Genomic DNA, 14,632 nt, shown 5'->3' on the forward strand with positions numbered 1-14,632 from the left:
TCTTTTGGGGTTCCACATAAAGTATCACATCATCTGCAAAGAGTGATAGTTTGATTTGTTCTTTGCTGATTTAGATGCCTTTAATTTCTTATTGTTGTCTAATTGCTGAGGCTAGGATTTCTACCACTATGTTGAGTAGCAATGGTGATAATGGACATCCCTGCCCTGTTCCTGACTTAAGCCGAAAAGTTCTCCGTTTTTCTCCATTGAAAATGATATTCGCTGTTGGTTGTTCATAGATGGCTTTGACGATATTGAGGTATGTATGCTCTATCCATACACTGTGAAAGTTTTGACCAAGATAGGATGCTGTACTTTGTCAGTGCTTTTTCAGCGTCTATTGAGAAGATGATCTGATTCTTGTTCTTTCTTTTTAATGTATTATTTCACTTTGACCAATTTGCGGATGTTGAACCAACCTCACAGCCCAGGAATAAATCCCACTTGGTCGTGGTGAATAATCCTTTTAATGTACTGTTGGATCCGATTGGCTAGTATTTTGGTGAGAATTTTAACATCTGTGTTCATCAAGGACATTGGTCTGTAGTTATCTTTTTTGATAGGGTCTTTGTCTGGTTTTGGGATCAAGATAATGCTAGCTTCATAAAATGAGTTTGGAAGCTTTCCTTCCATTTTTATTTTTTGGAACAGTTTCAGGAGAATAGGAATGAATTCTTCTTTAAATGTTTGGTAGGATTCCCTTTGGAAGCCGTCTGGTCCTGGGCTCTTTTTGTTTGGAGATTTTTGATGACTGTTTCAATCTCCTTACTGGTGATGGGTTTGTTCAGGTTTTCTATTTTTTCCTTGTCCAGTTTCAGTATTTTATGGATCTCTAGGAATGCATCCATTTCTTCCAGATTGTCAAATTTCCTAGCATGTAGTTGTTCATAATATGTTCTTATAATTGTTTGTATTTCTTTGGTGTTGGTTGTGATCTCTCCTCTTTCATTCATGATTTTATTTATTTAGGTCCTTTCTCTTTTCTTTTGGATAAGTGTGGCCAGGGGTTTATCAATCTTATTAATTCTTTCAAAGAACCAGTGCCTTGTTTCATTGATTTCTTCTATTTTGTTGTTGTTGTTGTTGTTGTTTGTTTATTTCCATGTCATTGATTTCTGCTCTGATCTTTATTATTTCTCTTCTCCTGCTGGGTTTAGTCTTTCTTTGCTGTACTTTCTCCAGTCCCTTTTGGTATAGAGTTAGGTTGTGTATTTGAGACATTTCTTGTTTCTTGAGAAAGCTTTGTATAGCTATATATTTTCCTCTCAGGACTGCCTTTGTTGTGTCCCACTGATTTTGAACAGTTGTATTTTGATTATCATTTGTTTCCATGATTTTTTTTCAATTCTTCTTTAATTTCCTGGTTGACCCATTCATCCTTTTGTAGGATGCTTTTAGCCTTCATGTATTTGTGTTCTTTCCAACTTTCCTGTTGTTATTGAGTTCTAATTTCATTGTGGTCTGAGAATATACAGGGAATTATCCCAATCTTTTGGTACCAGTTGAGAGCTGATTCGCAAACCAGGATGTGATCTATTCTGGAAAATGTTTCATGTGCACTAAAGTAGAATGTGCATTGTGTTGCTTTGGGATGGAATGTGTTTAATATATCTGTGTTGTCCATCTGGTCCAGTGTGTGATTGAAGGCCTTTATTTCTTTTTTGATCTTTGCTTGGATGATCTGTCCATTTCAGTGAAGGAGGTGTTAAGTTCCCCTACTATTATTGTATTATTGTCAAAATGTTTCTTTGATTTTGTTATTACTTGATTTATATATTGGCTGCTCCCATATTAGGGGCATAGATATTTAAAATTGTTAGATCTTCTTGTTGGAGAGACACTTTGAGTATGATATAGTGTCCTTCCCCATCTCTTTTTATAGTCTTTGGCTTAAAATCTAATTAATCTGATATAAGGACTGCCATCCCAGCTTTCTTTTGATGTGCATTAGCATGGTAAATGATTTTCCATACCCTCCCTTTAAATCTGGTGGTGTCTTTGGGTCTAAAATGAGTTTCTTGTAGACAGCATATCAATGGGTCTCTTTTTTGTTGTTGTTTAATCCATTCTGATACCCTGTGTCTTTTGATTGGGGCATTTAGCCCATTCACATCTGGGTAATTATTGAAAGATTAATTTAGTGCCATTGTATTGCCTGTAAGGTGACTGTTACTGTATATTTTCTCTGTTCCTTTCTGGTCTACTACTTTTAGGCTCTCTCTTTGCTTAGAGGAGCCCTTTCAAAATTTCCTGCAGGGCTATTTGATGTTTACAAATTCTTTCAGTTTTTGTTTGTCTTCGAAGGTTTTTTATCTCTCCCTCTATTTTCAGTGATAACCTAGCTGGATGTATTATTCTTGGATGCATTTTTTTTTCATTTATTGTTCTAAATGTATCATACCAGTTCTTTCTGGTCTGCCAGGTCTCTGTGGATAAATCTTATGCCTATCTAATATTTCTACCATTGTATGTTACAGACTTCTTCTCCTGGGCTGCTTTCAGGATTTTCTCTTTGTCACTAAGACATAAATTTTACTATGGGATGATGGGGTGTGTACTTTTTCTTATTGATTTTGAGGGGAGTTTTCTGTGCCTCCTGGATTTTTATGCTTGTTCCCTTTGCCATATTAGGGAAATCTCTACTATAATTTGCTTCAATATACCTTCTGCTCCCCTCTCTCTTTCTTCCCCTTCTGTAATCTCAATTATTCTAATATTGTTTCATCTTATGGTATCACTTATCTCTCAAATTCTCCCCACATGGTCCAGGAGTTGTTTGTCTCTCTTTTGCTCAGCTTCTTTATTCTCCATCATTTGGTCTTCTATTTCACTAATTCTCTCTTCTGCCTCCTTTATCCTAGCAGTAAGAGACTCTACTTTTGATTGCATCCCATTAATAGCTTTTTAAATTTCAGCTTGTTTAGATTTTAGCTCTTTTATTTCTCCAGAAAGGGCTTTTATTTCTCCAGACAGGGTTCTAAAATCTTCCATGTATTTTTCAAGCCCAGCTAGGCCTTTGAGAATCATCATTCTGAACTCTAGATCTGACATCTTACCAATGTCCGTATCAATTTGATCCCTAGCCTTTGGTGCTGCCTCTTGTTCTTTTTTTTGTGGTGAGTTTTTCTGCCTTGTCATTTTTTCGAGATAAGAGTATATGATAAGAGTATATGACTGAGAGAATAAAATAGTAAAGGGTGGTAAAGACCCTAGAAAAATGTATGCTATCCATATCAGAAGAGATCCCATACTGGAGGGAGTAGGATGGGGGTAAAAAGAAGTTTAAAAATAACTTTTTAATTAAAAATACACACACACATATATAAATATATAATATTAAAATTAAAAATACACACACATATGCATATATAAATATATATATAAGAAAATATAAATAAAATAAAATATATGTTACATATATATTAATATATATTGAATATATATATATATATATATATATATTTGTGTGTGTGTGTGTGTATACACACACATACATTGGACTGGTGAATAGAACAGAGCCACCCACTTGATTTTGGGTGTATTTTGTTCTCTTAGGAAAAACTACCTCCCAAAATTATAACAAAAGAAAAACTATATACACAAAAATAAGGGTAAATATGATGAAGGGATGGAATATGATTGTAAAGATGAAAATTTTTTAAAATTTAAAAAAAAGGAATTGGTAAGATAAGCTGGTTGGGAAAAGAAAGTGGAGAGAATTTGCTCAAGATGGAGACTAGAACAAGGCCTTGTGCTTGATTTAGGACATATTTTGATCTATTAGAAGAAGTCATATCCCAAAACTTTTTAGAAGAAAAATCCTATACGTGTACCAAAAATAAAGTTAGATAAGATGAAGGATAAAATATGACTATAATAATGAAGGTTTAAAAGGGTTGTTTTTATTTTTGTTTTTAGAAAGGTGTTGTTAAGATAAACTAGTTAAAAAACATTAAAAGAGGAAAGAGGAAAAGTTAAAAAAATTAGAATACAAAAATTTTTAAAGTTTAACTTTGCAAGATTAAAGAATCATGAGGAAAAAGACATAAATTCCATGCTTTGTTTTTACTCCTCTGGAATTCTGCTGTTCCTGATCAGTGAGCTTGGTCTTGGCTAGATGTTTTTGTTGATCTTCTGGGGGAGGGGCCTGTTGTAGTGATCCTTAAATGTCTTTTTACAAGGCGAAACTGCACCACCCTTGCCAGGGGCTGGGCTAAATAGTCTGCTCGGGGTTCACTCTTGGGAGCTTTTGTTACCTGAACAATTTCCGTAGAGCTCTCTCTGGAAGATGGGAATGAAAATGGTGGCCTCCCAATCTACAGCGCAGAGGAACTGAGAGCTCGGGGTCCCACTCCTCAGTATGTCTTCTGAGAAAATCGCTCAATCACTTCCATCTTCCTGGTCTCCCACTGTGCTCCAAGCTCACCTGGCCTGTGACTGAGCATTTCTGTCTCTGGTGCACAGCCCCTTTTGGAATCTCCAAACCCAACAGAACTCTGCTCTTTTGGTGGTTCTCCCCAGATCTGCCACTTGTGGCATCCCTGCTCAAAGAGTAGTGGTCTGATTGTGCACAGATCACAGTTTAAGGTAATCCCAAGCTGAGAGCTCTCTCCAAAGTTCCGTCTCCATAGCCGCCTTCCCCGCTCTAATACTTTTGAGCTCTGCTACAGTCAGACAACCCTGATCCTTTTGTTACCCCATGGAACCTGAGACCACACTGTCCCTGTGTGGGCTCCGCCCCTGCTTAGCCTCTGGATCGATGTCCCTCAGTGGAGCAGAATTTTAAAAGTTCAAATTCTGTGCTCTATTTCTCCACCGCTTGCCAGGAGCTGGTCCTTCCCCCAGCAGTCTATCTTCCTGTCACTTTGGATTCACTTCTCTGCACTTCCTACCTTTAAGAAAGTGGTCTATTTTCTGTTCCTAGAATTGCTGCTCTTCTCTTGAATCTCCTGTTGAATTTGTAAGTGTACAGAATGTTGATAACTATCTAACTGTACTCCTGCAGCTGGATGTCCTCTCAGTCTGCTACTCCTCCTCCATCTTGAGACTTTCTCCAAACCACAGGCACTTTTAAACAGCTTTGGCTAAATTATTTCAAGCTCCTTTCAGAAAATTACCTGGTATATTCACATTATAATATTCCTGTTTCCTCTACATTTTGTTTGCTTTTTTCCCTTCAGGTAGATGCACTATATTATCTGACTTATTGAGGAAAGATGAAATATAGTTCACTCAAGTCTACTGGGATCCTGAATTTCCTCACTTATTCCTACCACATTTTCAGTTTATTGGAGGACTCACCAACAAATCTGTCAATCTCTTGCCTATAGTAACCTATTTCTGTATGTTTTGATTTGTTTATATTTTATTTTCAGTAGAAATGATTCTGTATTCTTTATTTAGAAGGTCTGATTACAGTGAGAAAGATATGGGAAGCTGATATATGCTAATTAAAAATGTAAATATTTCTAATATTACAATTATATTAGATGAAATTACAATGTGAATTTTATTATCATTGCAAAACAACATATTATACCTGGAGACTTTGGGAATAGGGTCAGTTAAGGCCTTCATTATTCAACACAAAAGAAAGTATCATTCATTCATTCAAAGAATATTCTGGAAGTGACTAGCTCAGAGGTAAGTCCTGGATATTCAGAGAACAGTGTAAACACAATTTCTACCCATACATGCCTGACATTCTACTTGGAAAGACAAAATACAAGCATGTGATAAAAAAAATTATGTGAAAAGTATTATAATAAGGAAAGACTGCAATAGTAATGAACATTCAGCAGGAATCATAGAAAGGTATCTCATATCATTGATAAGTGAGACTTGAAGAGGAAGGAATGGGGAGAGAGGAAGACTCTGAAAAGTAAATAAGGTAGAGTAATAATGACAGTTCCTGAGAAGTCTGTTTTGTCTAATAGAAAGAGGCTGAATAAAGAGGCTGATGATGTTGGACAAGTATGTTAGAGACAAATAATTATAAGGCTTCTGAAGCATCTACTAAGAGCATTATGGAGCTAATAAAAAGGGGAAAATGGAATGTGAAAAGGGAAATATATGATCAGATTTCCTTTTTCAAAAAGTATCCAAGATGCCATCACTGGATTGGATTGTAGAGGGGCAAGAATGAAAAAGAGAACCATTTAGGAGGTTGTTGCAAGAGTTCAGACAACATGACAGAAAAACCAGATGTTAAAGATAAGACTATGCCAACTCTACATTATCAATCTCATATTTCTTTCAGTGAAAAAATTTTTTAATATCTATAAATCCCTTAAAAGGTCTCTGGCACATAATCAGTGATACAGAAGTAGTATTAACTACTGTCATGATTTTGTTACTATTATGAGTATTATTAAAAATCTAAAATTTGTCCACCTAATTTGATATGATTCCTCACTGAATAAGAACTAGTTTCCAAAGATAAAGACTGTATATTCTAGCAAATTTGTAAATATTCTTTGCCATACTTAAGAGTAAACACATTGTTTGACAATCAGATGAGGTATGAAATGCTCATATTTTTTGGTGTTAAGGCTCTTCACCATTATTCTAGCTTAAGGGGAAGACAATTCCTTAACAATATTATGTGTCCCCAATAATATTGGCAGCCAAATCCAAAATTATTTGCCTTTCTTACAGCATTTGAGTAATTCCTCATTTGTGATCCCAGAGTTTGACATTTAGAACATAAAATGGATATGCTTATTGGAGCAAGGGTTCTCTGCCATATACCAAGCCTGCATGAAACTTCAGTAAAATCCCATAGGGAACTTAGTTCTTGACACCATAATGTCAAAATGATCAAGGGGAAAATGGATATTTCATGTATGATAAGGACCATAAATTCTGAACACTTATTAAATTTCTACCACTTCTATCTGGAAACTATCAATAGTTTAAAGTTACAAAGTATATAGGATGATATTTCCTATAAGAAAAAGAATATATGTGTTTTAAATTCATTGTATATCTTTAAGACATTGGCAGCAAGCATCCCTTACTGAACTATTAAATGATCTATTCAGAGATCCTTTTTGTCTACCATTTGATTAGCAGCAACATAAACCTGAGGTCTTTTTTTTTTTTAAAGATTTTATTTATTTATTTGACAGAGAGAAATCACAAGTAGATGGAGAGGCAGGCAGAGAGAGAGAGAGAGGGAAGCAGCCTCCCTGCTGAGCCGAGAGCCTGATGTGGGACTCCATCTCAGGACCCCGAGATCATGACCTGAGCCAAAGGCAGCGGCTTAACCCACTGAGCCACCCAGGCGCCCCTAAACCTGAGGTCTTATTTAGGGGTTAATGAAATCTTTCTTGATTACAAATTATTCGGGCAACCTATGGAAACTTTCACAAAGGTAAAGCCTGAGGTAAGATTAGTGAAAGTTCTATTCAATCTAACCCTATTCTTGGAAGATGTCTCCTTTCACACTAAGAGATTGTGATGATGTCAATAGGAGTGGAACAAGATGAGGAGGAAGAGGACAAGGAGAATGATGATTAGTTGTATAATCATAATAATTAGTAATAGTAGCTGCTGTTATGACGTTGCAAAACAACACTTGAATCCAAGTCAATGTTTATGAAGACTTTCCATATTTATTATGTAAAATAAAGAGTTCTTAAAAAGTACTTGCTTTCCATTAATTATGAGGATCCCAGAATACTTCTGTACTCTCCTTTAAAGAAATAAGGCATCTGGCAAATTGCAACAAGATTCTCTAAAAATTATATATTTATGGGGGTGCCTGGCTTGTCTGGAGCGGCCTCGTCCAGAGTGGTCTCATGCAGAGCGGCCTCATTGGGAGTGGCCTTGTTGGGGTCATCATCATCTCCTCTTCATAAGAGATAGCCCCTACTAGTTGGTTTGGTTTCTGATGCTTGACGCAAAATAAAGCTTTGCTTGGCTTTCGCTTTGAATGAGTCTCGTTCCTTTGATCACGGACCCTAACATTGGGGGCTTGTCCGGGATCAAACTACAAGCACTGAGCCAGCGTAGGAATTTCTGGGAAAAGCCTCTGGAGGTATCAGGACCTTGTCTATCTTTCTGGATGCGGAGCTCTAGGGTATAACCCACTGGCTATAGGTAGCTATAGCTATAGCTCTAAGGTATAGCCCACTGGGAAGAAGCTGGATGCAGCCATGCTCCCCAGGGCTGGAGTGGATGTAGGGATGCTCCATCCCTCTGCTTGTAGATCAATAGGGGTCAATTGCCTGGGCGCAGTCAACCTGGGCAGTCGATGACTGCCCCCTGGGCGGTCAGGGGGTTTGAGTTCCCTGGGTGGTCGGGGGTTTTGAGTGATGGTAGGGTGATTAAGTGACCACCTCTTGATTTTGGCTCAGTTCATGACCTCAGGGTTGTGAGATGGAGCCCCACAATGGGCTCCATGATGAGAGATGAAAGTGGAGCCTGCTTTAGATTCTCTCTCTCCCTATCCCTGGTCCTTCCCCCTCACTTCCACACACACAGTCTTTCTTTCTAAAAAAAAAATATATATATATACATATATATATATATTTATTTATTTATTTACTTCATATTATGCAAATTTAACACTATACAGATAGAAATAATCAAAATGAGCAAAAAAAAAAAATGCATGCATTTTTTCACATTAAGTATATATCTGGATGGAGACCAGAGGTGAATCTTACTTCTTTTATTCTCTTCCATACTTTTCCAAATATTCTTTCAATAATCCTGTGTTATTTTAAAATAAACAGACACACCATTAGTAATTTGTTACCTTTTTTTACTATAATTATAATTACTACCTTAAAATGTTTTGTATGCTTTCATTGTTCATTGATAATCTCATTTGCCTAACTCCTAAGTATGAAACATTATGATTACATTTATACTTAATTAAATATTAAAATAAGTACATGTAATATGAGTATTCCTAGTACATGAGTACTTCATTGGTTTTCCTTATATAACATCTCTTGTCCTTGTTTCTTTATCTGTCATGCCAGGGTTTTACTAGATGTTTCTTCATCTATTTATAGTCTAACATGCTATAATTTCGCAGTTTGACTCATGAGATAAGGTATTTTATTTACCTCAAGAAGTTCTATGGAGATTTAGTGGTAACTAGACATCTTAGGGCCAAATACTCACTGTATAAGTAGATCCCCCAGAATGACCTTCAGAGTAAGACGCTGGAACAAAAATGCTAAAATGATTAGCAGCCAACCAGAAAATGCTAGTTCTCCAGGAAGAAATATATTGAACATATTCTTCTTATTGAAAGCCTAAAGAAACCCCACCACTTTCCTAGAGGTAAAGGATAAGATACCACAGTTAATATTCTACAAATTATTGGCATTTTATTACATACAGTCATATTCGTAATGTCCACAACAAAATATCTTAAGTTTCTGTGTAATTACTTCTTACAGAGCAATTGCACTCCTGGATATTTACCCCAGATGTAGTGAAAAGAAGGGCCATCTGTACCCCAATGATTATAGCAGCAATGGCCACGGTTGCCAAACTGTGGAAAGAGCCAAGATGCCCTTCAGCAGACGAATGGATAAGGAAGATGTGGTCCATATACACTATGGAGTATTATGCCTCCATCAGAAAGGACGAATACCCAACTTTTGTAGCCACATGGACGGGACTGGAAGAGATTATGCTGAGTGAAATAAGTCAAGCAGAGAGAGTCAATTATCATATGGTTTCACTTATTTGTGGAGCATAACAAATAGCATGGAAGACATGGGGAGATAGAGAGGAGAACGGAGTTGGGGGAAATTGGAAGGGGAGGTGAACCATGAGAGACTATGGACTCTGAAAAACAATCTGAGGGTTTTGAAGGAGTGGGGGGTGGGAGGCTGGGGTACCAGGTGGTGGGTATTATAGAGGGCACAGATTGCATGGAGCACTGGGTGTGGTACAAAAACAATGAATACTGTTATGCTGAAAATAAATTTAAAAAATTAAAAAAAAAATACAAACTTTTAGTTCCAACATGAGTAAGAACTGGGGAGCTAATACACAGCATATTGACTGTAGTTAATGACACTGTCATGTATATTTAAAAGTAGTTAAGAGAGTAGATCTTAAAAGTTTCATTACAAAAAAAAATTTATACCTATATGAGGTGATGGATGTTAACTAAAATTATAGGAATCAACTCACTATGTGTACATGTACCAAATTATTAAGTTGTATACATTATAATGTTATATGCCAATATGTCTCAGTAAAACTGAAAAATGACCTTTTAAAATACAGACACTAGAAAAACAGAAAGAAAGGAAACAATATCCGAAACTAGTAGAAGAAAAAAATTTTTAAAAAAAGCTCAGAATTAGAATACCAAAAAATAGAGAATAACAATAAAGCAAAATAACAGTACCAAAATTTGGTTCTTTCCAAATACCAACAAAACTAATAAAACTTTAACTAGATACATATCCAAAAAAGAGAGACTCACATTTCTAAAATAAGAAATGAGACTGAAGATATTACTACTAACTTTATGTAAATAAGAAGGATCATAAGAGAATATTAATATAAATTGTATGCCAACAAATGAGATAACTAGGTGAAAGGGACAAGTCATTAGAAAAACATGAACTGTTTTAGACACATAACAACAAAAATAGGGATTGAATTAGTAATCAAAAAACTACCACAGGGACGCCTGGGTGGCTCAGTTGGTTAAGCTGCTGCCTTCGGCTCAGGTCATGATCCCAGCGCCCTGGGATCGAGTCCCACATCGGGCTCCTTGCTCAGCAGGAAGCCTGCTTCTCCCTCTGCCTCTGCCTGCCTGTCTGCCTGTGCTCACTCTCTCAAAAAAAAAAAAAAAAAAAAAAAAAAAACTACCACAAAGGAAAGCCCAGGTCCAGGTGGATTCACTGAATGGTTCTACCAAGAATTTAAAGAAAAGTTAATACTGTTTCTTTCTAAAAATCCCCCCAAAAGTACAAGAAGAGAAAACACATGACACTAAATAAAACATGATAGTAAAACCAAATAATGACATCACAAGAAACCTATAGGTCAATATCCCTTATGAATATATGTAAAAATCCTCAACAAAATGTTAACAAACCAAATACTTAACCATATAAAAAGAATTATACACCAAAAAATTGTAATTAATCCCAGGAAAACTGTCGGACTCCGGTAGGTTTTGCGGGCCGACAGGCACGAGGAGAGCATCTGGGCCAGCCGGTAGCTCCCCTTGGGGCTGAGTGGGATGGCGAGTGTCGCGAGTCCAGGCGCATTAACGAACCACACCAGACTCCGGGGATCTGTCGAAGCAGGATCTCACTTTATTGAGCGGGGTTGCAGCTTATATTGGGTAGGGGATGGGAAATGAGGTCAGTGGGGAGAGAGCCTATGGGGTTTGGTTACGTAGTCAGTAACTGGGTAGGGTGTGTTGGGCGAGAGGAGGAAATATCAGAGATATGCGGAACTGAAACCGCCACGTTGACGCCAATACTTCCACGGTGGCGCCTTTTCTAGCTGGAAGAGAAGGCAGGCCAGCGCCATCTTTGCTGTGCCCAACAGAAAACAAAGTGGCTTTAACATCTGAAAAATCAATTAATATAATACCACATACCAACAGAATAAAAGACAAAACTGCACGATCATCTTAATAAATGTGAAAAAATTCATTGTTATTTCATGAGCTCCAACAACCTTCATGATAAGAATACTCAGTAATCTAGGAATAGAATTGAACTTCCTCCAACTGAAAAAAAAAGCACGTACAAAAAACCCATGCCAACATCATACTTAATGGTGAAAGACTTAAATGCTTTCTTTCATAGAAAAGAAAAAAGACAAGAAAAGCTACCCTTTCCACTTCTGTTCAATGTGTTACATAGGTACTAGATAAAACATTAGATAAGAATGTGAAATAAAATAAATTCTAATTTGAAAGGAAGTAATAAATCTATCCTTTTTTAAGATTTTATTTATTTATTTGACAGAAGGAGGTCACAAGTAGGCAGAGAGGCAGGCAGAAAGATAGAGAGAGATAAAGAGAGGAAAGCAGGCTTCCTGCTGAGCAGAAATCCTGATGTGGGACTTGATCTCAGGACCCTGAGATCATGACCTGAGATGAAGGCTGCGGCTTAAGCCACTGAGCCACCCAGGTACCCAATAAATCTATCTTTATTGGCAGGTGACATGATCATATGTAGAGAAAATCTAAAGGGTGCCACTAAAATAATATTAGATCAAAACACGAACTAAGCAATTTTTCAGGATAAAAGATTAATACACAGAAATCAACAGCATTTCTATATATTTGCAATGACCACTCCAAAATGGAATTAAAAAACAATTCCATATATAGTACCATCAGGAAGAATAAAGTACAAATAAATTTAATAAAAAACAATTCAAAGCTCTTACTGTTGAAAATTAAAATATTGTGAAAGTAAATTAAAGAAGATCTATGTCCTTCCTGATTTCAAAGCTAGCTACTAATCTACAGGCAAAGGAACAGACATAAAGATCAATAGAATTGATTTCACAATCCAGAATAAATTCTTTGGGGAAAAATAATTATCCACATGTAGAAGAATGAAATTGGATCCCCCCCAACCTCACACCATATACAGAAATTAACTCAAAATGGGTCAAAAACCTAATGCAAGACTTGAAATAATAATTTTAAAAGCTCCTAACACAAAACATGAGGACAACATTGTAACCTTGGACTTAGCAATGGTTTCTTAGGTATAATACTAAAAGCATAAGCAACCGAAATTAAATTTATATTAGTTGGACTTCATTAAAATTAAAACTTTGTGCTTCAAAGGATACAATCGAGAAAGTAAACAAAGAAAACAAAACAAAACAAAACAACAAAACCCCAGAGAACTGGAGAATTATTTGCAAATCATGTCTGGTAATCAGCTTGTACTGAAAACACATAAAAAACACCCACATCTCAATAAGAAGAAGACAAAAAAATCCAATAAAAAATGAGCAAAGTTGGCATTTGAGTGGCTCATCGTTAAGCAACTACCTTCAGCTAAGGTCATGATTTCAGGACGCTGGGATGGATCCAGCCCTGCATCCCATTCCCTGCTTGGCGGGAGGACTGCTTCTCCTTCTCCCCTTCCCCTGCTTGTGTTCTGACTCCCTCTGTCCCTCTCCCTGTCAAATAAACAAATAAAATATTTAAAATAATAAGCAAAGTATCTAAAAGAAATTTCTACATGGAAGATATACAAACAGCTAATAAGCACATGAAAAAGAAATGCTCAGCATCATTAGGCATCAGAGAAATATAAGTCAAAACCATAATAAGATACAACCTCATGTCCAGTAGTATAGCTGTAAAAAAAAAAAAAAAAGACAAATAATAAATAGTGTTGGCAAGAACTTTGGAAATTAAAATCCTCATATATTGCATCTGGGAATTAAAAGTGGTACAACCACTTTGGATAACAGTTTGCAAATTCCTCAAAGATGACACACAGTTATCATAGGAACCAACAATTCCACTTCTCAGTATATACCCATGAAAAAGGAAAACATGTCCACACAAAAATAGTACATTAAAGTTAATAAGCAAAGAGACACCCTAAAAGTAGTAGACCAGAAAGGAACAGAGGCAATACACAGTAACATTCCCCTTACAGGCAATACAATAGCACTAAATTCATATGTCTCAATAGTTACCCTGAATGTAAATGGGCTAAGTGCACCAATCAAAAGATACAGGGTATCAGGATGGATAAAGAAACAAAACCCATCCATATTCTGCCTACAAGAAAATCATTTTAGACCCAAAGACACCTCCAGATTTAAAGTAAGGGGACGGAAAACAATTTACCATGCTAATGGACATCAAAAGAAAGCTGGGGTGGCAATCTTTATATCATATCAATTAGATTTTAAGCCAAACACTATAATAAGACATGAGGAATGACACTATATCATACTCAAAGGGTCTGTCCAACAACAAGATCTAACAATTTTAAATATCCATGCCCCTAACGTGGGATCAACCAACTGTATAAACCAATTAATAACAAAATGAAAGAAACACATCAACAGTAATATAATCCTAGTAGGGTATGTTAACACTCCCCTCACTGAAATGGACAGATCATCCAAGCAAAAGATCAACAAGGAAGTAAAGGCTATCAATGACACACTGGACCTATTGGACATCACAGATTTATTCAGAACATTCCATCCCAAAGCAACAGAATACACATTCTTCACTAGGGCACATGGAACATTCTCCAGAATAGATCACATCCTGAGTCATAAATCAGGTTGCAACTGGTATCAAAAGATTGGGATCATTCCCTGCATATTTTTAGACCACAATGCTTTGAAGCTAGAACTCAGTCACAAGAGGAAATTTGGAAAGAACCCAAATACATGGAGACTAAACAGCATCCTTCTAAGGAATGAAAGGGTCAACCAGGAAATTAAAGAAGAATTGAAAAAATTCATGGAAACAAATGACAATGAAAACACAATGGTTCAAAATCAGTGGGACATAGCAAAGGCAGCCCTGAGAGGAAAATATATGGCAATGAAAGCCTTTCTCAAGAAACAAGAAAGATCTCAAATACACAACCTAACCCTACACCTAAAGGAGCTGGAGAAAGAACAACAAAGAAAG

The 14,632-nt window shown here is 36.4% G+C and overlaps 1 pseudogene; it reads left to right on the plus strand.

Annotated features, from left to right (window-relative positions):
- The window catches only part of LOC123393635, a 48,494-nt pseudogene that overhangs the window by 15,003 nt on the left and 18,859 nt on the right, over nt 1-14,632 (plus strand).

Source organism: Mustela putorius, unplaced genomic scaffold (genome assembly GCF_011764305.1).
Source record: "Mustela putorius furo isolate JIRA1106 unplaced genomic scaffold, ASM1176430v1.1 tig00000925_pilon_pilon_pilon, whole genome shotgun sequence".
Classification (NCBI taxonomy): domain Eukaryota; kingdom Metazoa; phylum Chordata; class Mammalia; order Carnivora; family Mustelidae; genus Mustela; species Mustela putorius.